The 25,542-nt window shown below is 49.1% G+C and overlaps 1 protein-coding gene and 1 long non-coding RNA gene across 3 annotated transcripts in view; one reads left to right on the plus strand and one right to left on the minus strand.

The window, feature by feature from the left end:
• The window catches only part of GDPD5 (glycerophosphodiester phosphodiesterase domain containing 5), a 164,204-nt gene extending 158,635 nt beyond the window's left edge, over positions 1-5,569 (minus strand). The window contains exon 1 of the mRNA XM_081197519.1: positions 5,413-5,569. The gene's annotated coding sequence lies outside the window, so the exon portion shown is untranslated. The remainder of the gene's footprint in view (positions 1-5,412) is intronic.
• Positions 1-25,542, plus strand: part of LOC308588845 — a 265,934-nt gene that overhangs the window by 197,467 nt on the left and 42,925 nt on the right. The gene's annotated exons all lie outside the window — the stretch shown is intronic.

Raw genomic sequence — 25,542 nt, forward strand, 5'->3', positions numbered from 1 at the left:
AGACATTCTGTTGTGGCTTCCGTAACCTAGGATTAAGGTGCCATTTGACAATAAGCTTATATATATCCGAGTTTCTAGCACTGTATCCCAAACCCTCCCCTGCAGGGGAGCCCATTTGTAGGCAGCTCAAAGCCATTTCCCAAGTCCTCCGCCACCTTTTAAATGCCTGTATCAGGTAGTCCAGTTTCACACCCATCTGATGGATGAACGGGGGTCAAAAGGCTGAAAGAGAGCAGTTACCGAAGGCCACCCAGCGGGCGGAAATCTCTGCTTAGCCGAAGTGAGGATTTAAAAGCTCACAGTTCAATGTTCTTCCTCGCTGCGCGACGCCACCTTGCAGTTATTTAAGGACAGGCTTAGAGCAGATGAGAAAAGGGATCCTGAGTAGAAGGCAAGGCATTGCCACAAATTTTTTTCTGCAGCTCCATACAGACCCCTCCTAATTTTCCACCTCTGCTCATTAATCTGATTTCTTTTATTTCCTTTGGACAGCTCAGGAACGCTTCATTCCCAACCCTTTGTATCCACCGTGTCAATAGGATTTTTTCCATCCATTACAGGGGGAGTTGAGCACATCCCTTCACCTCGCTCGCTCCACGGCTCCCAGGCGAGCTTGGAAACCCCCAGTGGAAATAATACGCAAGGCGTCGAGGGCATGCGAGCTACAGGCACCCGTAATTGAACCTGGCTGCCCAATTTCTCTGGAAAGGGGTCCTGTTGCGGAAGAGGCAAGCTGATTCTTTAAAGCAAGCAAAAGACGACCTCTTTGCCAGTATGACAGTGGGGGGCGGGAGCTCAAAACATAGATAAAATTGACAGTTCAAAAGAAGAAACTGGTGTACACAATACAACAGCATGCAACATCAGGCTTGCCCAAATGATGAGGCTTTTGGCAGGCATCAAAACCAGGGCAATAAAAGCACAGGCGTAATATCAAGAGGCAGGGAGTTCCAGAGGGACACGGGCTGCCACATTAAAAGAGTGATTCCTTGCAACGTTATTCGGCCTGAAGCCTGGAGTAGCTGCCTTCCTCTGCACCGGAGGGGGCTTTGGCATAAATTGTATCCCTTCACTGTCCGCAAAACCAGGTCCCACCTTTGCCACCATCTCCCTCCCTCCTGCCCCGAGAGAGAAGTGCTCAGATCTGAAGGCGCTTTCAGCTGCAATACCTCCATGGTGCCATCAGCTTGTCCAAGCCATCAGGCTTATTAAGACATTAAGGAAGGCTCTTAATTGGTCGCGTTGACCCAGCCCACTCCTCCTGGCTAAGCTGATGAGGTACCATTAATCTTGATCAGGCGGTCCAAGATATCTGTACAGATAACACCCCCCAAAGAAATCTGGGAAAGTTTAAATTCTATTTAGGTGTCAAGCAGAAATTTAAAAAGAAATGCAAACCAAAATTTTTGATGTTCACAAAATGCTGCAGCCAGGGGGGAGCAGAGGTTAACACTGGAGCTGTATTCGAAATTCGCCAGGCGTGTTTTCCAACCGGCTATCAGCCACTGGCTCCTGAGTGGAAAGCCAGGTGCAAAATGCGCCTGGCTAATTTCAAACGAAGATCATGGCCACTGGTCCCATCACCTCCTGGCAAATAGAAGGGGAAGAAATGGAGGCAGTGAGAGATTTTACTTTCTTGGTCTCCATGATCACTGCAGATGGTGACAGCAGTCATGAAATTAAAAGACGCCTGCTTCTTGGGAGGAAAGCAATGACAAACCTAGACAGCATCTTAAAAAGCAGAGACATCACCTTGCCAACAAAGGTCCGTATAGTTAAAGCTATAGTTTTCCCAGTAGTGATGTATGGAAGTGAGAGCTGGACCATAAAGAAGGCTGATCGCCAAAGAATGGATGCTTTTGAATTCTGGTCTGGAGGAGACTCTTGAGAGTCCCATGGACTGCAAGAAGATCAAACCTCTCCATTCTTAAGGAAATCAGTCCTGAGTGCTCACTGGAAGGACAGATCCTGAAGCTGAGGCTCCAATACTTTGGCCACCTCATGAGAAGAGAAGACTCCCTGGAAAAGACCCTGATGTTGGGAAAGATGGAGGGCACAAGGAGAAGGGGACGACAGAGGACGAGATGGTGGGACAGTGTTCTCGAAGCTACGAACATGAGTCTGACCAAACTGCGGGAGGCAGTGGAAGACAGGAGGGCCTGGCGTGCTCTGGTCCATGGGGTCACGAAGAGTCGGAAACGACTAAACAACTAAACAACAACAACAATTTCAAACCGTGCTGGCACCACACAGCCATGCTGGTTCAGGGTGACGGTGGGAGTCGTAGTTCCAAACAACGACTGCGCCAGTGTAGGGCAGTGTCCGACTCAGACCTGGGAGACCAGGGTTGAAATCCTCACTCAGCCATAGAAAGCTCTTTGAGGGTGTCCTTGGGCCAGACACTGCCTCTAAGCCTAACCCACCTCGCAGGATTGTCGTGAGGGGGTGGAAAGGGGAGAGGGAGAACCACATGCCTGAGGTCCTTGGGGAAAGTTGGGATATTGACGTGATAGATAATAGAACATCTGGAGGGCACCAAGTTGGGGAAGGCTGACAGGGTAGCTAAGAGGAAAATAAATTGCACTAACAAATGTCAAGGGAGATCTCTTTTGAGCTTGGGATATTCCCGCTGGCATGGAAACATCAGCTCCCCGCAAGGATGATCGCACATTTGCCTCAAGACTTCTGTGCCACGAGGGATTTGCACAGGTCACTGCGGAAACGCTATAGGCAGATGTGGCCTTTCGGGTAGAGGGTGAGACCATCGCAGCCACCTCTCCTGTCCAGATTCGGCCAGGGAGTGCCGGGGGAGAAGAGAGACAAATAGTTCCGTCCTAAATTAAGTGAAGCAGAGATTTATGGCATGAGCGGAACGAAGTCAGCCGAGCAAGCCAAGAGACGCTCGTCCAAGACGTCGGGGAAACATTAACTTCAAAAATACACATTCCGCTACAACCCAGGACACGCTGAGCATCAGTTTTAATGGCAAGCCGGTTCCAAAACACTTTGGCAGAAGCGAGCAGGAAGATGAGGGAGGCGTATGAACTAATCACAGAACAGACCTCCCAGTATAATACAGGGGTGGGAAACCTTTCACAGCCCAGGGGCCTCATTCCTTCTTAGGCAAGCTTTCAGGGGCCACATGCAGGTGGGCAGGGCTAGGAGCAAAAGTGGGAGGAGCAACAAATTTTCTCAGGCATCCATCTCTATTCTCCATCCAGGCAAACAAGAAGCATCACCCTCAGAGCGCAAGGACAAGAGAAAACACTGGAGAAATTCTGTGGAGAGAATAAGCAAGGCTGAGAAGGGAGCGTGGCCCTCAGAGAGGTTCGAGGGCCACAAGGCCTGAGCTCCCATATCCCTGACACATGGTCCTTTACCAAAAGAATGAGTGGATCTCACACTCGTCCGATCTGCTTCGCAATTTTTGCTAGAAGCCCAACGTTTCCATTTTCCCATTTGTTGATTATTATTTCGTGATTGCGTTTCAGTTTATGTAACCCACCTGGGCAGGTGATTGTGGGATGAAGCACAAAAGAGAGGCCAGAAATAGAAAAATAAATCAACAAACAAATACCACCCATGCACAGCCAGGTGCAAAAGGTGTTAGGGGGCTTCCAGACTGTTGTTATTTTCAAGGCAGGGGGAGGCGGGCAAGGAACCAATCACAGAGTGGGACAGTCGGGTTGAGCAGTTATAGTCGACTGGGAGGCCTCGCACACAAACCCGCTTCCCTCCACAAAAAGATCGTACTTTCTTTCTCTTTTTTTGCAATTACGGAAGTGAAGGGGAAATGCAGCAAAAAAAGGCGGAACAACACTTGTTTGACGCAACTTGGTCTAACCTCCCTGCGAACGTATCAGGATAAACACACAATGCACAGATCACCTGGAAGCAGCCATACAGTTAGAAGGAAAGAACAGGGTGTGGCCAAAGCACCTCCTGAACCCTAGGAATTTGCTTTCAGAGTGGAGATGAGCTCACAGGCCTTTCACACACATGCAAAATCCACTCCTAGTCACATCACTTCATTTCAGCCGCCAAATTGGGTGGGAGAACGTAGTTCTGTTCCTGCTGTAAACCAACAGAGTCCAGTCTCCATTCATCCCTGCTTCACGGTAGCATAAACAGAGGCCACAGCCGCTCCATAATATTTAAAGCCCTCTTACCACTTTAACAGCCACGGCTTCCCCCAAAGCATTCTGGGAAGTGTAGTTTGTCCACGCATTGGTGGAAGACCCCTATTCCCCAAAGAGCTACAATTCCCAGAGTTCCCTGGGAGCAGGGACTGACGGTTAAACCCCTCTGCAAATTATATAGCTCTGTGAGGGAAATAGGGGGGTCTCTTTACACCTCTCCGTAGCCTCAGCAAACTACATTTCCCAGGATTCTTTGGGGGATGCCATGACTGCTTAAAGCAGTAGCATAGTGCTTTAAAGGTACAGAACAGATGTGGTCAGAGACAACAAGTCCTAGCCCCAAAGCACTTACATTGTAGATTTGGGCAATGAGGAGCCAGAGATCTTTGAGCCACGGTTCCTTCATTTAAATGGTGCGGCTGCTATGCCTTTACCCAGCAGAAATTCAGCCAGGAAAGGTTTTCCCCATCAGGGTATTGGGATGCTGCAGGGGTAAGGAAGATAGTGAGCTACACCTGATGGACATCTACCTCCCGTGCAACTAACACAGCACAAGAGACTTAGAGGAATGAAAAGAAGTCGATCGCTTTACTCAAGGGAGGTGGCACCATCTTCAGTACAGGCCCCCTCAGAGAGGATAATTCACACATAAACACAAACAATGCATATAGCCCACCACAAACCAAAGACTAGGGGCAAGGAATAACAAGATACAGGAATCTAAGTTGGGCGATCTCTCTCCTGTTTTCTTTAACAGAAAATGCACCTGAGAATGCATTCCTTTGCATGCCCTACTTACTTCGGAGTAAGCCCCACTGAAGGCAGCTGTACCTCCCAGCAAACTTGCATAGATGGAACGGAGTTGAAATGGGATCCGCAGCCACTCCCAGGGTTGCCAACTTTTAACCTTGCCTCCGTGGCTGCGCCGGCACAATTCCGCCTCCAGCGCTTAGCAGGCTACCCCGGCCGAGCTCCTCTCAAAGCCACAGGAGCAGAACCACCCCGGCAAGTTGGCAACCCGAAGAACCTCACACTTGCGCGTATCCAAGCCGCGCGTTAAGGAGCGCTCCTTATGCGCTCCAGGGAAAGCCACTAACACCGGGGTTGAAAACAAGGCTCGATTCCACAGACCCCATAAAGCACCCCCTCCCAAACCTAGCCCACGTCCCCGAGCGCGCAAAAAGCCTGAGCGCGAGGAGTCCCGGGCGCGCCGGTTTTGGGGGAAGGGGCGCGCAAACCTCGCCTGGGCGTCCCGGCGAGGCGCCGCGCTTACCTTGGCTCGCCTCGGTCGAGAAACGCTCCGGCTCCGGCGGGCACTTGTGGGGCTGCCTCGGCGCCTTCCTGCTCCCTGGGCGCGCTTGTGTAACCTCGGCGGCGGCGGGGGCGCCTCGGTGCCTTTGGAGAGGCGAGGCGCGCCGGGCGCAAGCGACCCTTGGCCGGACTCTGCCGTGTTCCTCCCTCGCGCAGCGGCGGCCCTGCGGGACCCAGAGCCGGGGAAGGACGGGGAGCGGCCGGGCCCGTCTCTTGCTTCTCTCCCCCCCCCTCCCCGAGGCTCTGCGCTCCGGGCAGGCGGCGGCGGCGGAGTTGCCGCAGCGCCAAGGAGCGGAACAAAAGCGAGCTCTCCAAGGCGCCCGAGCCGTGCGCCCTCCTCCTCCTTCTCCCTCTTTCTCCCTTCTCCCGCTTCTCCTAATCCCGGCCGGCTTGGCGGCGCTTCGGCTACCCCGCTCGAGTAGCCCCGGGCTGGGTCATCGCGGCTCCGAGCCACCGGGCTTCCAGGACGGCCGAGAGAACCGCGTCTGCTCCAACCCGGGCGCCCGAAGACGAGCGAGGCGGAGAAGGAAGCAGAGGCGGAGCTCTCCGCGCCCGGACCCGCCCAGCCACGCAGCCAGCCAGGAAAGCGGGGACTATAACGCAGTTCAGCCCCGGGACCTTTCTTTCTCCGCGGCGGGAAGGTGATTTTTGCCCGTTTTCAGCCAGGAAAGGGTCACGGCAGGCAGAGTGTCCGGGGAGACCCAGCCTTCAGCACCTTTTGGTTTGAGAACCGTTCGCTTTCCGGTCTCAGCCAGGTAGGGAAGCGTTTGGTTTCCAGCAGCATTCAGCCCCGGGACCTTATATTATTAAACGGGGGGGGGGGCGCAACTTGAATAAAATATTGGGGGGAGGCAGGTAAGCCTAAGCCCCGCCCCACATAATCGATCACAAGACACGGCGCACGCACACTATTTGAATGGCAATGCCTATTAACTGGGGGGGGGAGCCTCCAAATATTTTATTGGGGCAGCCGAAGGGACCTTGACCCCTAGGCAGTGGCGTAGCGTGGGTTGTCAGCACCCGGGGCAAGGCAAGTAATTTGCGCCCCCTAACCCGTGGATTTGCGCCCCCTAACCCATGGATTTGCGCCCCCTAACCCCCAGATGTTGCGCCCGGTGCGGCCGGCCCCCCCTGCACCCCCCACGCTACGCCACTGCCCTAGGAGTTGGCTTCTATGTATTAAACGTGTTATGTACTGAAGTTCTCACCCTGGGCCAGGAGGGAAATACTGTAGATAGTTTTCACTCAGGTCCACATATGCAAATAAGGGATTGAAAGTGACATTCAGTGATTGGATAGTTACAGAAAGTTGTTACTGTTGCTTTGTAAAAAGGTAAAGGGACCCCTGACCATTAGGTCCAGTCATGGCCGACTCTGGGGTTGCGGCGCTCATCTTGCTTTATTGGCCGAGGGAGCCGGCGTATAGCCAGCATGTGTAGCCAGTCATGTGGCCAGCATGACTAAGCCGCTTCTGGAGAACCAGAGCAGCGCACAGAAATGCCGTTTACCTTCCCGCCGGAGCGGTACCTATTTATCTACTTGCACTTTGACATGCTTTTGAACTGCTAGGTTGGCAGGAGCAGGGACCGAGCAACGGGAGCTCACCCTGTCGCAGGGATTCGAACCGCCGACATGCTGATCGGCAAGCCCACAGCGCCACCCACATCCCACCATTGCTTTGTAGTGGAGCTCTATATAAGCAGGCTGGCTGAACCATTCAGTTCAGTTCTGTTCTGGCCTGTGAATAAACAAGAGCTGTTTGAAGAATTGCTGTGTCGTCTGATATGTTCACCCACAACTTAACAAAACCTGCATGCATCCAGAGAGGAAAGGGTTACTACCGTAAGCAAGCTTTTGCTGCTTCCCAGACATCAGCCCCAGCACCTATTTTTCAGACATCTCCCAGCATTCATCCCTGTAGTATGGAAAGATGGTGAGTTCAGCTGGGGAACACAGGAAGTTTTGTGTAGCCGTTTAGATCAGTATTGCCAGCACTGGCCGGCAGCAGCAGCAGCTCCAGGATTCCCAGCCCTACCGGGAGATTGAACCTGACACCTTCTGCATGCAAAGCAGATGCTCTAACCACCAAATTACAGCCCTTTCCTGAAGACACAGGAAGCTGCCTAATAATAATAATAATAATAATAATAATAATAATAATAATAATTTATTATTTATACCCTGCCCATCTGGCTGGGTTTCCCCAGCTACTGTGGGCGGCTTCCAATAAAACACTAAAATACAATAACCTATTAAACATTAAAAGCTTCCCTAAACAGGGCTGCCTTCAGATGTCTTCTAAAAGTTTGGTAATTATTTTTCTCTTTAACATCTGGGGAGAGGGCATTCCACAGGGCGGGTGCCACTACCAAGAAGGCCCTCTACCTGGTTCCCTGTAACCTCATTTCTCACAGCGAGGCAACTGCCAGAAGGGCCTTGGTGCTGGACTTCAATGTCCAGGCTGAACAATGGGGGTGGAGATGCTCCTTCAGGTCTACTGGGCCTTTGAGGCCGTTTAGGGCTTTCAAGGTCAGCACCAACACTTTGAATTGTGCTTGCAAACGTACTGGGAGCCAGTGTAGGTCTTTCAAGACGGGTGTTATATGGTCTTGGCGGCCACTCCCAATCACCAGTCTAGCTGCTGCATTCTGGATTAGTTGTAGTTTCTGGGTCACCTTCAAAGGTAGCCCTACATAGAGCGCATTGCAGTAGTCCAAGCGAGAGATAACTAGATCATGCACAACTCTGGTGAGACAGTCTGCGGGCAGGGAGGGCCTCATCCTGCGTACCAGATGGAGCTGGTAGACAGCTGCCCTGGACACAGAACTGACCTGTGCCTCCATGGACAGCTGTGAGTCCAAAATGACTCCCAGGCTGCGCATCTGGTCCTTCAGGGGCACAGTCACCCCATTCAGGACCAGGGAATCCTCCACACCTGCCCGCCTCCTGTCCCCCAAACACAGTACTTCTGTCTTGTCCGGATTCAACCTCCATCCGTTAGCCGCCATCCGTCCTCCAACTGCCTCCAGGCACTCACACAGGACCTTCACCGCCTTCACTGGTTCTGATTTGAAAGAGAGGTAGAGCTGGGTAGCATCTGCATATTGATGAACACCTAGTCCAAACCCCCTGATGATCTCTCCCAGCGGCTTCATGTAGATGTTGAAAAGCATGGGGGAGAGGACAGAACCCTGAGGCACCCCACAAGTGAGAGCCCAGGGGTCTGAACACTCATCCCCCACCACCACTTTCTGAACAGAGTCAGACTACCATGGACTTCAGTATTGCCCGTTCTGACTGGCATCAGCTCTCCAAGGGCAGTTTCTCATCCTTACCTGGGATGCTGAGGATTGAACCTGGAAACTTCTAAATGCAAGGCAGGTGTTCTGTTGCTGACCTCCTCCAGCCCTTCCCCAGGAGCCATAAGAGCCAACTCTTTGTCCCCCAATAAAATAATTTGAGGCGAAATCAGAAGAAGTACCAACACTGAAAGACTGGCAAAATAATTTTTTTGAAATGATTGAATTAGCAAAAATGACGGCAACAGTTAGAATGCGATCTAATCAAAATCTCAAACAGGAATGGAAATGTGTAGAAGAATACATGACGAAAAGATGCTCCAACAAGAATTTATTGATATGTATAGACTGATTTCACAAAGTTAAGTTAAATTAAGCTAAGCAGATATATAAGATTGAATGTTTAATTACTAAGATACAAAATTACAATCTCAATAATAAAGTTACATAATAACAAGGAAGTCACGCACGGGTGGAAGGAAGACACAGGGCGAGAAATAAGAAATGGATAACTGTTGGTACATAATGAAATGTGAAAAAGTGGATTTACAAATATAATGTATATGTATCCATATGTAAAGATTGCATATATGTATTGCAACATTAATAATAAATACAGTGGTGCCCCGCAAGACGAATGAGTCGCAAGATGGAAAACTCGCTAGACGAAAGAGTTTTCCGTTTTGGAGGTGCTTCGCAAAATGAATCTCCTATGGGCTTGCTTCGCAAGATGAAAATGTCTTGCGAGTTCCTGCAGGTTTTTTCCCTTCCCCCCCCTTTTTTCTAAGCCGCTTATCAGCTGATCCGATCAGCCGCTAAAAGGCACTAATAGCGCTAATAGCGCTAATCCGTCAATGGGTTTGCTTCACAAGACGAAAAAACCGCTAGATGAAGAGAATCACAGAACGGATTCTTTTCATCTTGCGAGGCACCACTGTAAATTGATGGGCATTGCCATTCAAATGGAGGATGCGCACTGCACCATGTGATCAGTTATGAAGCGCAGCGCTTACTTGCTCCCTCTCCCCATACTTTAGTCAAGTCGGGGAAGTCCAGGGCAGCACTTTGGATCTCATTGAAGTCCAGAGAGGGCTTCCCCTACAGACCCTCCAACATTTCTCCGATAAAAATAAGGATATCCTATTCTATAATTAGAGGGACACGGGTGGCACTGTGGGTTAAACCACAGAGCCTAGGACTTGCCAGTCAGAAGGTCGGCGGTTCGAATCCCTGTGACGGGGTGAGCTCCCATTGCTCGGTCCCTGCTCCTTCCAACCTAGCAGTTTGAAAGCAGAACAAAGTGCAAGTAGATAAATAGGTACCACTCCGGCAGGAAGGTAAATGGTGTTTCCGTGCGCTGCTCTGGTTTGCCAGAAGCAGCTTAGTCATGCTAGCCACATGACCCGGAAGCTGTACGCTGGCTCCCTCGGACAGTAAAGCGAGATGAGCGCCACAACCCCAGAGTCGGCCACGACTGGACCTAATGGTCAGGGGTCCCTTTACCTTTACCCATTCCATAATTATAATTTTACTGAGGTGGACCTCAGTGTCCGGGCAGAACAACAACAATAACACAGGCTGAAGGCAGCTCAATATACAGACTGATAACCTTAATTCTGTCTTCCTCCTCCATATTTTCTTTGCACGGTTTTCTTTACAGGTTTCAAGGCGAAGAGATAACTCAAAAGGTTTGGAATCAGCAGCTTATCAGGAACAGGGACCGGATCCTGTCCTTTACAGCAATATTAGGCTGAAGAGGAGCGACTGGCGCAAGGTCAGCCTAGATCCTAGGCTGACACTCTAACCACTACACCACACCACCAACCTAGGATAAGCCTAATTGCTTTAGGAATCCAGGGATTTACCAAGTCAGATCATCACTGGTCCACCTTGCCCTATATAACCTGCACTGATTGGCAGAGGCTCTCCGGGGTTTTCAGATATTCACATTCCATACCTGGAGATGCCAGGAGCCGAACCTGAAATCCGTGGCATGTGAGACAGATGCTCTACCGCAGTGTTTCCCAACCGGTGTTCCGCGGCACACTAGTGTGCCGCCAGACGTTGCCTGGTGTGCCGTGGGAGGGAGGCGGGCGAGTCGGGCGGCGAGACGCGGGGCGGCGGCGGCGAGCAGCGGCCGCCCAGCGCGGGGCTCTCGCCGTCTGCCTGCCTGGCTGCCTGCCTGACGCGCAAACCCCCGGCGCAGGCGCCCCGCTTGTTGACACGGGAGGGGAGGGGGGAGAGGAAACGCTGCTGGTGTCGCTGCTCCTCGGCGGCGGCTCCTCCTCTCAGCCCGCCCTGCCTATATTTGCACCAATCCCCGCCCACTAAAGCATTCGCGCCTCCCAATGGGAAGCCTTGCCGGGCGGCGGGTGCTGCTGCCTGAGAGTTCTGAAGCCACGCCCACTTTCCCAGAGACTGGCGGTTCTGAGGGATCCAGGGCAGGGCCGGCGCGCGCGCGCTTCTTGCTGCCCGGGCGCTTGCTCTAATCCCGCCTTCCCTGGGAGGGAGGGATGGCGGTGGCCGCGAGCGTCCGGGGCGCGGCGCGCGCTGGCTCTCCCTGGCGGCCCCCGTGCCTGGCGTTCTATCAGTGCGCCTCCTCTCTCTTTCCCCACCCATCCTCCACGTGCTGCGCTCTAACCCGGAGTTAGAAGCGAATTAGAACACGCCCCCCGTGTGTGGTGTGTTTTTTGTGCTGCTCCTCTTTTTTTAGGGCTTTTTGGCGGCTTTTGGGACGGCGACGAGGGGTGGCCGCCTCAGCTGCCGCGGTCCCTCAGTCCCTCGCTCTGCTGCCTCCTCCCACCCCGGCAAGGGGGAGGGAAAAAACTTTCACTTTTGTGCGTCCCTCCCGGCGTGACGCTGCGCGCTGACGTCACGGGGCGGGGCTTTAATGGTGGTGTGCCGCGAGATTTTTTTCCGGTAAACAGGTGTGCCGTTGCCCAAAAACGTTTGGGAAACACTGCTCTACCGAACCCTTCCCCCTATAGGCCTTTTTATTTCCAGCGAGGCGGAATAAGCTCTGTCAGATGTCACATCAAGTCTGCCAGCTGGGCTGGGTTGCCAAAACAGACTCTTGAAGAAGGGAATAATATTTCTGAAGCACCTGGTAGCAGCCAAGGAAATCCAACGTATGGTGCTGACCTTGAAAGCCCTAAACGGCCTCGGCCCAGTAGACCTGAAGGAGCGTCTCCACCCCCATCATTCAGCCCAGACACTGAGGTCCAGCTCTGAGGACCTTCTGGCAGTTCCCTCCCTGCAAGAAGTGAAGTTACAGGGAACCAGGCAGAGGGCCTTCTCGGTGGTGGCGCTTGCCCTGTGGAACGCCCTCCCATGAGATGTCAAGGAAATACAGTGGTACCTCAGGTTACAGACGCTTCAGGTTACAGATGCTTCAGGTTACAGACTCCGCTAACCCAGAAATAGGACCTCGGGTTAAGAACTTTGCTTCGGGATGAGAACAGAAATCATGCTTTGGCAGCCCAGTGGCAGCAGGAGGCCCCATTAGCTAAAGTGGTGCTTCAGGTTAAGAACAGTTTCAGGTTAAGAACGGACCTCCGGAACGAGTTAAGTTCTTAACCCGAGGTACCACTATAAACAACTATCTGACTTTTAGAAGACATCTGAAGGCAACCCTGTTTAGGGAAGTTTTTAATGTTTGATGTTTTATTATGCTTTTAATTCTGTTGGGAGCCACCTAGAGTGGCTGGGGAAACCCAGCCAGATTGGTGTGGTTTAAATAAATTATTATTATTATTATTATTATTATTATTATTATTTATTACAACTACTACAAACTCACTCACATGTGCACTGTACGTACAATTTAAAGCACATATGTACCCCTTTTAACAGCCAAGGCTTCCCCTAAAGAATCTTGGGAACTGTAGTTCACCCCTCATGGAGCTACCCTTAACAAACTACAGTTCCCAGGATCCTTTGCGGGGACCTTTAAATGGATGGTGCAACCATCTTGCCACGATTCACCAGCAGCTGGGAGGGCCAAAAGCGTCTTGGGCCAGGCCTGAGCAGCCTGCTTACATGCACAGCACCACACCACAGCCCATGAGCAAACATTGCTCAGCTGGCGCCCTGGCATTTTCAGCTGGTTCCTGTCACCCTGCGGCTTGGGCACCCTGTGGCTGTTCAGACCGCCTGCTCCCTTTGAAGCTGCACCGACTGCAGGCAAAGCAATTGCCGCAAACATAATGGGAGAATTTCCGTCGCTCTCTCCAGCGACAGCAGGCGGATAATAGGATCAGTGCTTCGGCCGCCTTCCCTCGCTCAGCAGCCGTCACAGCCTCCGGAGCGCACCATGTGCAGCAGCAGATCACCTTGCGCGAGGTGTCAGGGGGAGCCCAGGAGGCGCTCTGTGAAATGCACACACTCTGCTCTGCAAAATCTCCAGGCCAACGTACGTGTTGTCGATATCTATGTGTGTTTCCTTCCATTTTTTAATCTTCGCGTTGTAGATTTGGAAGGGGTCATTTAGTAGAAGCCCCTGCAAGGCAGGAATCTTTTGCGCAACATGAGCCTCGAACCCACAGCCCTGAGGTTAAGAGTTTCATGCAGAAGGCCTTCTCGGTAGTGGCGCCTCCCTGTGGAATGTCCCTCCCTTCAGATGCCAAAGAGATAAAGAACTACAGTGGTACTTCGGGTTAAGAATTTAATTTGTTCTGGAGGTCCGTTCTTAACCTGAAACCGTTCTTAACCTGAGACACCACTTTAGCTAATGGGGCCTCCCGCTGCCGCCGTGCAATTTCTGTTCTCATCCTGAAGCAAAGTTCTTAACCCAAGGTACTATTTCTAGGTTAACGGAGTCTGTAACCTGAAGCGTAGTGTCTGTAACCCGAGGTACCACTGTACAGTCATACCTTGGGTTGAAGTAGCTTCGGGATGAATATTTTCGGGTTGCGCTCCACGGCAACCCAGAAGTAACGGAGTGTGCTACTTCCGGGTTTTGCCGCTCGCGCATGCGCAGATGCTCAAAATGACGTCACGCACATGTGCGGAAGCGGCAAAACACGACCCGCAGACGCGCAGTCACGTCTTACGTTTACTTCAGGATGCGAAGGGGCTCCGGAACGGATCCCGTTCATATCCAGAGGTACCACTGTACACAACTTTTAGAAGTCATCCAAAGGTAGCCGTGTATCAGAAAGTTTTTAATGTTTGATTATTTTACTAGGTTTTATATATGCTGTAAGCCGTCCAAAGTGGCTGGGGAAACCCAGCCAGATGGGCAGGGTATAATTATTATTATTATTATTATTATTATTATTATTATTATTATTACACTTTACTGACTGAGGTATCCCAGCTATATTTATTACTGATGTTGTGGGTCTGGCAGGGTCAGTCTGGATGATGCCCTGAATCCCTTCCAATTATCTGGGGCTTTTTTTGGTAAAGTTTTTTAAAATTAATATTTCATTTTGCAATGGTATATAAAACAGAGAGAAGCGTTATAACACCAGATGGAAATTAAAAGATGAGAAACAAAACTATAAAATAGGCAAGTAGAATGAGCACAGTTGCATGTGGGTTGAAATAACAAAGCCCAAGTAAAGACTATCAGTGTTATCTACAGAACAGTAATTTTAATCTTATTATTTGTACCCCGCCCATCTCTGAGTTGCCCCCGATTATCAGATTATCAATTCTAGTCCCAGATTTGTGAGGTTTGTGATGAGAAATGGTGGTTCTGCTGCACGTGTCCTAAAAGAATGCCAAATCTTATGAAAAGTCTCTGGGGATTCTGATCCTTGTCGAAATCTCAAATTATGGATAATTTTATCCATTATATTCCAGAGTGAGTGGTACCAAGCACCCGGTGTAAGATTTGGGGCTGTTTTCCCTATCTCTTCCAGTTCTTCTGGCCCAATGAGGGTTCGAATCTGAGACAGAAGGCTGCCGAACTAGTCAGACAAATTTATTTATATGACAGGGGCCTTGTCACTTAAGTATACTCATCAACATCCCAAAAGAATGAGCAAGGTTAGAAGAGATACAGTGAAGTGGCAACACCCTCCAGACTTTTGGATGGACTTTCCCTCCTACCTACTATTAGGGCTAGGCAATATATCGTCCAAAACTGGTTTGAAGACCATATCGTGATTATCGGTTTCACAATTTTTGACCTGGCAATATATTGCAAATCAAGATGTGTGTGTGTGCTGTGCAAAAAATCACAAAAAAAACCATGAAGCCAGCCAATACCTCTCCATAACACCATCTTTATTTCAGGCATTGTGATATAGGTAAAAAAGGTAAAGGACCCCTGAACGGTTAAGTCCTGTCAAAGGTGACTGTGGGGTTGTGGCGCTCATCTCGCTTTTAGGCCGAGGGAGCCGGCGTTTGTCCACTGACAGCTTTCCGGGTCATGTGGACAGCAGGACTAAACCACTTCTGGCACAATGGGACACCGTGACAGAAACCAGAGCACACGGAAACGCCATTTGCCTTCCTGCCGCAGCAGTACCTATTTATCTACTTGCACTGGTATGTTTTCGAACTGATAGGTTGGCAGGAGCTGGGACAGAGCGACGAGAGCTCACCCCGTCACGGGGATTCGAACCGCCAACCTTCCGATCAGCAAGCCCAAGAGGCTCAGTGGTTTAGACCAAAGCACCACCCACTCCCTTCCATTGTGATATATCAGTACATCAGTATATTGTGATGTTTAGCTGGTGATATACAGTGGATGCTCGGGTTGCAAACGTGGTCCGTGTGAGAGGCATGCTCGCAAGTCACAGCGCCATGTCTGTGCATGTGCGGGTTGCAATTCAGTGCTTCTGCACATGTTCCGGTACTTCCGGGTTTCGGCGGGTCCGTAACCCGAAAAAACGCAACCTGAAGCGTCTGTAACCTAAGGTATGACAGTATCACAAAGTTGAAAACCAGATATCACCTCTGTATAGGAGAACAATAGCTAGAGCTTTGTGTGAGAGCTGAGTCGGAAGCAGACGGGAAGCGGGAGACACAGAGACCTGCGTGTTCTGTGCTGGATCCAAAGTTGTGACTAATGGAGAATTAAGATCTGTTGAGGTGTTAATGCTCTGAGCTCCTCCATCTCATGCTCAGGTTGTAAAGGTAAAGGGACCCAGTCGTGGCCGACTCTGGGGTTGCAGTGCTCATCTCGCTTTACAGGCCGAGGGAGCCGACGTTTGTCCGCAGACAGCTTCCGGGTCATGTGGCCAGCAGGACTAAGCCACTTCTGGCGAACCAGAGCAGTTCACAAACACCGTTTACCTTCCCGCCAGAGCGGTACCTATTTATCTACTTGCACTTGGACGTGCTTTCGAACTGCTAGGTTGTATACATGTGTAATAAAAGCATTTATCCTAAAGACACGATTGGCCCTGCTTGGCAAGTGCCTGGGACCCCTCTCACTGCTCAGAGACACGGGTGATGTGAACTTTATATTCTTATAAGCAGCATCTAGGTTTCAGCTTTTCAGCTTTCAATGAAGACAATCTGATTTTCCAGAACTTTTCATGGATAATTTATCTCACTCCCGCTGTTTTCTTTATTGCTGCTTTTTATTATTATTGCTGCTGCTCTTGCTGCTCCCTGTGGTTTGTCTGAATCTTTAAAAAAAACAAATTACAAGCTGCAATTAATAAATAAATCAAAATAGCGATCCAGCTTGCTGAACAGTAGGATAGAGATTTTAAAATGTGCAGATGACAGCAACCCGAATTGCACCAGTCAAGAAATTTTATCCACCGGACTTCCAACGGGTCTGAGTTTGTGTGGCGGATCAACCTGAAGCATCATGGCATCGCCAGGCGAGCGCAGCTCCAGAACTTTTGGCCAAGGAGAGCATGGCACCGAGATAAGCAGGAATGTGATCCGGCAATGCAATAAGAGGCCTTTTGTTCAGCAAACAAGGTCCAAGTCAGTAGCGTGTTGTTGGGAGAGTCACTCCATCCGAACGGCCTGCGAATAAGATACGGGAATAGAGAGTGCATAGGCTCCGTGACTCCCTTGGGAACAAAAAAACATATTAACCCAAGAGATCACTTATCAAGAATGTGACTGTAAAGAGAGGCCTATGAAAGGGATTGATTGATGTCCGGGAGCATGGCGTCCAGGTTTTAATGAATAACAAGCTCTTAGCCATTATTGATTAATACTGGGAAAGTATCTACCGTGTCTGTTGTTTGGGGCACTCTCTGGCTGCTTCCAGGGTTAGGAAAACATCCTGCAATCTGGTATTCCGTCACATCGAATACGCCAAGGTTTTAGTCCTCATGGCTAAGGAGAGCAGCTAAGCCTATTGCTTTCTTTAAAGCAGAGGAGCTGTTCTCCTGTTCCATGATTTTTTTTGTCTTGTCTTTTTTGCCCAAGTTAAATATTTACAGGAGTTACAGCGCAGCTGTAAACAGAGATGTTTCAAAGCCATTAGAGAACCAGAGTGGAATCAGCAATGACTGGGAACTGAACCCAAATGCAGTTAATGGGACAGGTTACATAGATATCTCCCATTTTATCAAGCACATCCCAGTGGGACTATTGGCTTATGAGTTCCAGCCTTGCTCATCAAAAAACACTCCTTCCTTCTTACACCTTCCAAAAGGGATGTGTCTGACTGCCAATGTTTTTTCCTGGGTCTTTTATCCAGCTGTGTGATGCAGAAATTAAGATATTGGCAGTTTTCTCAGCGGGGATAGAAGTAAAAGCTTCACTCACAAGAGTCATAGGAATGTGCAAGCCCACCCACCACAACAAGGTGATTGCCTGTGAGTGCTCCAGTTGGAGAACAGCCTTTCCCAAAGGTGTCATGGGCTTTGAAGACACTCGAACTCAGGACGCAAGGGAGAAATGTGCAAAGAGGAAGGCACGCTTGGCAAATCCACACCGTGATCAACTCCCGCCCGGAAACCTGTGTCCCCACTGTGGAAAGACTTGTGGGTCCAGAATTGGCCTCCACAGACTCATTGTTAAAACCATGTTTATGGAAGACAATCTAACTTGGCTACGAAGAAGGAAGGAAGGAAGGAAGGAAGGAAGGAAGGAAGGAAGGAAGGAAGGAAGGAAGGGCAAAGGTTTGCTTGCTTAACTTCTACGCTGCTGTCAAAGGCACAGGAGCACAGTCTATAAAGAAAGTTGACAACTCTAAGCTGGAGGTACGATTGGCCTTCATTTCTGTACATCTTTCTGGGGAGAAGCCCACAAAAGCAACTCAATAATAAGCTGAAGAAACAGTTTAGCAGACTGAAAACCAGCAGAAGTGATGGGAGTTTCCAGGGTATTGCGCTAAATATCACATGTACCACATTCTGCCTGTCTGGAGAGAAGTCACATGCTCTCCAAACATTCCTCAGATGAAAATAAGGACATTTCTCACTCCCCACCAACTGGCCCTTCTTAACACACAAACACCCATTTTTGTCCCATCCCCCCTGCCACCAGTATTTCAGCAACAGGACACCAAAAATGTACAGTGGTATCCTGGGTTAAGAACTTAATTTGTTCTGGAGGTCCGTTCTTAACCTGAAACTGTTCTTAACCTGAGGTACCACTTTAGCTAACAGGGCCTCCTGCTGCTGCCACTGCGCCGCCACTGCGCAATTTCTGTTCTCATCCTGACACAAAGTTTTTAACCTGAGGTACTATTTCTGGGTTAGCGGAGTCTGTAACCTGAAGCCTCTGTAACCCGAGGTACCACTGTACTGAGAAAACCTCTTTATCCTGGTTTTATTTTATTACATCCTTTGGTAGATTTACAAAAAGGGAAACACACACACACCAATAAATAAATTTTAGAAAGGGGCAAAAATAGACACAGATGCACAAAGCATTTTTTATTTTAAAAAAATCCAGACTCCTTGCACTCCTCTCCCCTTTTTTCCGCCCAAGGCAGCCCTGGCCTCTTCCTGCTGACACATCAAGTGGAGCTGGGTCTTGTGTGGAAGAGGCCAACAGTAGCGGCCATGGAGAGGCAACGGGCTGCTCCTTCGCAGTCGCCATTGCTCAGCACAAGCATCATCTCATCCTTCCCCAAGCTCAGCAGTGTTGGTGGAGGGGAGTGGTCTGTGGTCTAAACCACAGAGCCTAGGGCTTGCTGATCAGAAGGTCGGCAGTTCGAATCCCCGCAACATCTCCGCAGATAGCTTCCGGGTCATGTGGCCAGCATGACTGAGCCGCTTTTGGCGAAATCAGAGCAGCGCACGGAAACGCCGTTTACCTTCCCGCCAGAGCGGTAGCTATTTATCTACTTGCGCTGGTGTGCTTTTGAACTGCTAGGTTGGCAGGAGCAGGGACCGAGCAACGGGAGCTCACCCCGTCGCGGGGATCCGAACCGCCGACCTTCTGATCAGCAAGCCCAAGGCTCAGTGATTTAACCCGTAGCGCCACCCGCGTCCCCCTTTACCTTTACCTAGGATCAAATCAGGAGCCAGGATGGTTTTTGTAATTCCGGGACTGTCCTTGGAAAAAGGTAAAGGACCCCTGGATGGTTAACTCCAGTCCAAGGCGACTATGGGTTTGTGGCTCTCATCCTCACCTGATAGACCGGGTGTGTTTTAGAAATTCCTTCTCCACACACAGAGAGAGAGCTGCAAAAATTCAGGATGACCAGCCCTTGCTCAGCAATTTCCAATTACGGATTTCCTCGGCCACAAAAACAGCGAGGCTTCCTGCAAACATTTCTCACTTGAAAAAATATATAATTTCACTTTGGAACTAAAGAGGGGCTTAAGCTGTTTCCTAAGGAGTAAACATCCACTTTTACTCGGCCCCGCCAATTAAATCCTTCAAGCCCTCTGCAATTTCAAAGGAAATTCAGAGCAATTAAATATAAACAGCACAGGCTCTGTCTTCCAACTGATCTCAACCCTGTATGGGAGAAGGAAGGCCGGTTGGCAGGGCAGGGCGAAATTGTACCATCTCCTTTCTAAATGTTTAATGGCATTTGCTTTGCCATTGAATCGGGTTTCATCCCAACCACCTCAATCGGTAATTCCAGATCTTTGCAAACAAAGCGAAGTTGGTCTCTTGGTTGGGACATAAACAGGGAAACCTGAGCATATGTGCAAGGAGCGAACGAGAGCAGGTTTGTGGGGACACTGTCCTGTCCTTGTGCCTTCAGCAAGAGCTTCATCTTCAGAAATCAGCAGAAGATAAGGTTGCCGGACGTCCGGAATACTGCAGCCGCAAGCGAAATGTCCGGGGAAATCCGTACTGTTATGTACTGAGTTGAATAGGATTCAGAATGCAGCAGTCTGATTGGTCCTAGAACAATAAGATTCAGAATGCAGCAGTCTGATTGGTCCCAGAACAATAGGGTCCAGAATGCAGCAGTCTGATTGGTCCACAGGAGTCACCCAATCCAGCTCCAGGTGGAAGTGAATCCGCAACCTGATTGGCCTACAGGAGAATCCCGGTATTAGCCAATCACGTGGGGCCCATTGTGTAAATAATGTATATAAAGCAGACATTCTGGGGGAACTTCCATTCCTCCTCACCACTATGAGCTGAATAAAGAGCATGAAATCCACTCTCAGCTCCGAGTATATTTCACGTACGTATGGCAACCCATGTCTCCCGTGTCGTTTATGCTGATTTCCCTCAGAAATAGCTCAACAACTTTGGCCAAAACTAAAAAAAAAAAAAAAATCAACAATTTTTCTGTCCAGAAATATGCCTGGTAATAGATAGTGTCGCCTGTGGGCGTCTGCCTGGCAAACCAATGTTTACCAAAGGCACAAGCACCATGGCTACAAAAAACAACAACCACAACCTTTCGTACACCGCTTTGAGGCTTTTTGCAAACAAGCAGTGTATAAATTTTATGAAATAAATAATGATAAATGAATAAAAGACAGCAGCTCTTTCTTCCACTACATGTGCACAGACAATATATTGGGCCAGGATTAGGACCCATCCAAACATCCATGTATAGTTATGATTTGCACTCTTTTTCAAAAAATAGATTTTATTGGAATTTAGAAATAGGTATGCAGAAATTGCATTTGGAAAGATGTTTGTGCTTTGGTTCACCTACTGTTTTGCAAAGCGTGGACTGGGCAGGTTTGCCTTCCTTTCTTGGGCTCCATGATCACTGCAGATGGTGACAGCAGCCACGAAATTAAAAGACGCCTGCTTCTTGGGAGAAAAGCAATGACAAACCTAGACAGCATCTTAAAAAGCAGAGACATCACCTTGCCAACAAAGGTCCGTATAGTAAAAGCTATGGTTTTCCCAGTAGTTATGTATGGAAGTGAGAGCTGGACCATAAAGAAGGCTGATCGCTGAAGAATTGATGTTTTTGAATTCTGGTGCTGGAGGAGACTCTTGAGAGTCCCATGGACTGCAAGAAGATCCAACCTCTCCATTCTGAAGGAAATCAGCCCTGAGTGCTGACTGGAAGGACAGATCCTGAAGTTGAGGCTCCAATACTTTGGCCACCTCATGAGAAGAGAAGACTCCCTGGAAAAGACCCTGATGTTGGGAAAGATGGAGGGCACAAGGAGAAGGGATGACAGAGGACGAGATGGTGGGACAGTGTTCTCGAAGCTACCAGCATGAGTTTGACCAAACTGTGGGAGGCAGTGGAAGACAGAAATGCCTGGCGTGCTCTGGTCCATGGGGTCATGAAGAGTCGGACACGACTAAACGACTAAACAATAACAACAACAAAATGTTAATCTAGATAAAAGCACAACCTAGAAAAAAAGAGAGAGCTAGAAAGGAGGAGAGAAAGATTGACAGGAAAGAGAAGAAAGAAAGCTAAGAAATAAAGAGAGAAAGTAAAAGAAGGAAAATAAAGACCTAATTCATTGTCTATCAGCTATTTATAAACGTTATTCAACTCATCCACTCCAATATTACACCTATCAAAACCACTTTCTATAAACCAACATCATCTTCAAGCCCAAATGTCCTTAATTCATTTTCTTTTTCATGCAAAAAGTCGATAAGAGGTTGCCAATCTTTAGCAAGTGTTAACAATGATTTTTCTCTGCTTAAACATTTCTCCATCTCGGCTAAGTCCAATCATTTTAACAGTCGTTCCTCCATTGTTGGTAAAGATGAGTCTTTTACATCTTTGTGCATATGAAAGTATTTTTTTATTATGCGATTATGATTTGCACTCTTGAGGGCATTATACACGACCCCACTTCAAATACTGTTTGCGCCTGCAAAAGTTTAGGGGCAGACACACCGCTTCGTTCTCAATCCATGCATTCCTGGCGGCTTCCTGCTGAAATCCTGCCACTTTTCCTATGACAAATATTCTGCATTTGTTCCCTTGCTGCTGTTGTTGTTGTGCTATAGTGCAAGAGTTCCCCTCCACTGGGGAAGCAGCGCAGAACAACTAAGAAAGCAGAATGACGTGCAGATGCTCCAGTATACAGTGGTACCTCTGGTTACGTACTTAAGTTGTTCCAGAGGTCCGTTCTTAACCTGAAACTGTTCTTAACCTGAGGTACCACTTTAGCTAATGGGGTCTCCTGCTGCCGCCGCACCGCCGGAGCACGATTTCTGTTCTCATCCTGAAGCAGAGTTCTTAACCCGAGGTACTATTTCTGGGTTAGCAGAGTCTGTAACCTGAAGCATCTGTAACCTGAAGCGTATGTAACCTGAGGTACCGCTGTACATCCAGCACTAATGCACTATGACCAGGACATTTGCAGGGAAACCTAAATGCTTGTTTACAAAGCTATGGTACTACCAACCTTGTAGTATGCTTGTGAAACATGAACCACTTATAAACGCCATCTCCTCAAAAGATTCCATCAACGGTGTCTCCAAAAAAATTTACACATCCCTTGGGAAGACAGGCAAACTAATGCCAGTGTACTGGAAGAAACAAAGATCACCAGTGTCGAAGCGATGATTCTTCGACATCAACTTCATTGGACTGGTCATGTTGTGTGGATGCCTGATTATCATCTTCCAAAGCAACTGCTCTATTCTGAACTTAAAAATGAACTTTAAACAAAATATGTTTAAAGACTGTCTCAAGGCAAATCTTAAAAAATGTAGTATAAACACCAACAATTGGGAAACATTTGCCTGCGAGCGCTCCAGTTGGAAAACAGCCTTTCCCAAAGGTGTCTTGGACTTTGAAGACGCTCGAACTCAGGATGAAACACACTAAGAGGAAGGCACGCTTGGCAAATCCACACTGTGATCAACTCCTGCCTGGAAACCAATGTTCCCACTGTGGAAGGATGTGTGGATCCAGAATTGGTCTCCACAGTCACTTATGGACTCATTGTTAAAACTGGGTTTATGGAAGACAATCTTACTCGGCTACAAGGGATCGCCAAAGGAGAAGAAGACTTTGACTGCATCGATGGCATGTTGCAGAAGATACCCACAAAACACCCATCTGGAGGGACCCTACATTCCATCTCATTTGGAAAACAGAATGCAATATCCTGATGTGAGAAATAGATACCTCCCGGCACCACTGGCTGCCATTATGTATCTATCAGGCTTCCTGTCCTTTTAAGAAATGTATGACAGGCTGAAGTTCAACCGATGAAGCTTTCTCCAGCGCTGAGATTTGGTGCAGGGGGGGTCACACCTGTTGAAATTCTGCTGTCCTACCACCATTGAAAGGACACGGGTGGCGCTGTGGGTTAAACGACTGAGCCTCTAAGGCTTGCCGATCAGAAGGTCGGCGGTTCGAATCCCCGCGACAGGGTGAGCTCCCATTGCTCGGTCCCAGCTCCTGCCAACCTAGCAGTTCGAAAGCACGTCAAAGTGCAAGGAGATAAATAGGTACCACTCTGGCGGGAAGGTAAACGGCGTTTCCGTGCGCTGCTCTGGTTTGCCAGAAGCGGCTTAGTCATGCTGGCCACATGACCTGGAAGCTGTACGCCGGCTCCCTCGGCCAGTAAAGCGAGATGAGCGCCGCGACCCCAGAGTCGGCCACGACTGGACCTAATGGTCAGGGGTCCCTTTACCTTTGCCACCATCGAAAGCCACATAAGAAATGCAAAGTGGAGGAAAAGTTTCATCTACTTGCACTGAAGACCTGAGAGAACTGTCAGTGAGGAGGAGTTGACTGTTCTTAGTATTTTTTCAGTCGAAGAGTGTTTCGCATGCAATATCCTCACAACGGCACCAGTGGTGTAGCGTTGGGGTTCCACGGGGGGCCGGCCGCACCGGGCGCAACATCTGGGGTTTAGGGTTAGGGGGCGCAAATCCACGGGTTAGGGGGCGCAAATTGCTTGCCTTGCCCCGGGTGCTGACAACCCACACTACGCCACTGAATGGCACTATAAGGTTGGTCCTCAATTGCTGCATGTTGAGCAGGGAGCAGCCGAAGGAAAGTAATCCATTCAGTGGATTCTAGTGCCTCGTGGCAGAGACAAGATCTGAGGGAAGGACTTTCTGATTCATCTGCCAGTCTCTTGGCTGCTCTGCTCCTCTCTTGCCCGTGCATCCAATCTAAGCACTCCTTCCATGCTTCCTCTAATTACCGTATTTTTTGCTCTATGACTCACTTTCCCCCTCCTAAAAAGTAAGGGGAAATGCGTGTGCGTCTTATGGAGCGAATGCAGGCTGCGCAGCTATCCCAGAAGCCAGAACAGCAAGAGGGATTGCTGCTTTCACTGCGCAGCAATCCCTCTTGCTGTTCTGGCTTCTGAAATTCAGAATATTTTTTTTCTTGTTTTCCTCCTCCAAAAACTAGGTGCGTCTTTTGGTCTGGTGCGTCTTATAGAGCGAAAAATACGGTACTTCCTCGCCGTTGTCATGCTTTTGCTTAGTGCAGTTAGCCAGCAGTTACTGGCTTTTGCACAAACAGCAGAAAGCGTGTTGCAACTCCTTGGTTTCTGCTAGACATTAGGTCATGTTCAAAAATGTCCCTTTTGCAATCCGTACCTTGTGACCAAATACCAGGGAACACCCTGACACTGGTGACATAAATCTGGCCTCAACAGGTGCCATGAACTTTCCTGGACCTGCTGGTTTTTAAGGGCTGCAAGCTGTTTCCGCAAAGAATCCGCTAGCTCATTAATTGCAGGGGTTTTTTAAAAGGCACATTAAAAGGGTATTTTGCCCTCTCCAAGAAAATAAAATAGGATCATAATTACAGGAGCAAAACTAAATGGTGCACGGATAAAAGAAGTGTTGCAAGTCCACCCTTCCAGCATATCAAATATTAAAGTAGTTCTGACTTGCAGTGTGCTTGCGGTGTCTCAGGAAAGCCCACCACTCAGTTGCAGAACACTTGTTTGGAATGCAGAAGGCTCCACGTTCGAATCCTGGCATCTCCAGGGATGCAGGAAGCTATCTTAGACCAAGTCAAACCACTGGTCCATCTAACTCAGTACTGCCTACACCAGAGATGTGGTACCCATGGGTCTCCAGATGTTGGACTACAACTCCCATCATCCCTTAGCATGGACCTTGCTGACTGGGGATGATGGGAGTTGTAGTCCAACGATATCAGCATGGGGAAGGCTGTATTACACCAACACTGTCCATCTTCCTGAAAACTTTAATTGGCCTGTAAAGGTGGCAGATTACAAAAGCTGCGGTGGAAGGAAACCTAAATGGCATGTTTTGTCTTGCCTGCTTCACAGACCCGTTCTGGTTTTTTGCAAGATGCCTCTGATGGTCCGGCGGGCGGACAAAAGATGTTATTTGCAAGCAGGCTTGGAGACGTATCATGCGATATGTGTTCTGAGTGCTCTGTTGCATGAATGAGATTTCCCTGTGCTTTTTTCCTAGCTGGGAACCTTTAATAATAGGGTGGCGGGGAATTCTCCCATTGTTACCTCCGTATGCCGGGAACAAGTAGACCCTTTGAAGTTGTCCTGATTGCACAG

Source organism: Podarcis bocagei (assembly GCF_964188305.1).
Source record: "Podarcis bocagei genome assembly, chromosome: 6".
NCBI lineage: Eukaryota > Metazoa > Chordata > Lepidosauria > Squamata > Lacertidae > Podarcis > Podarcis bocagei.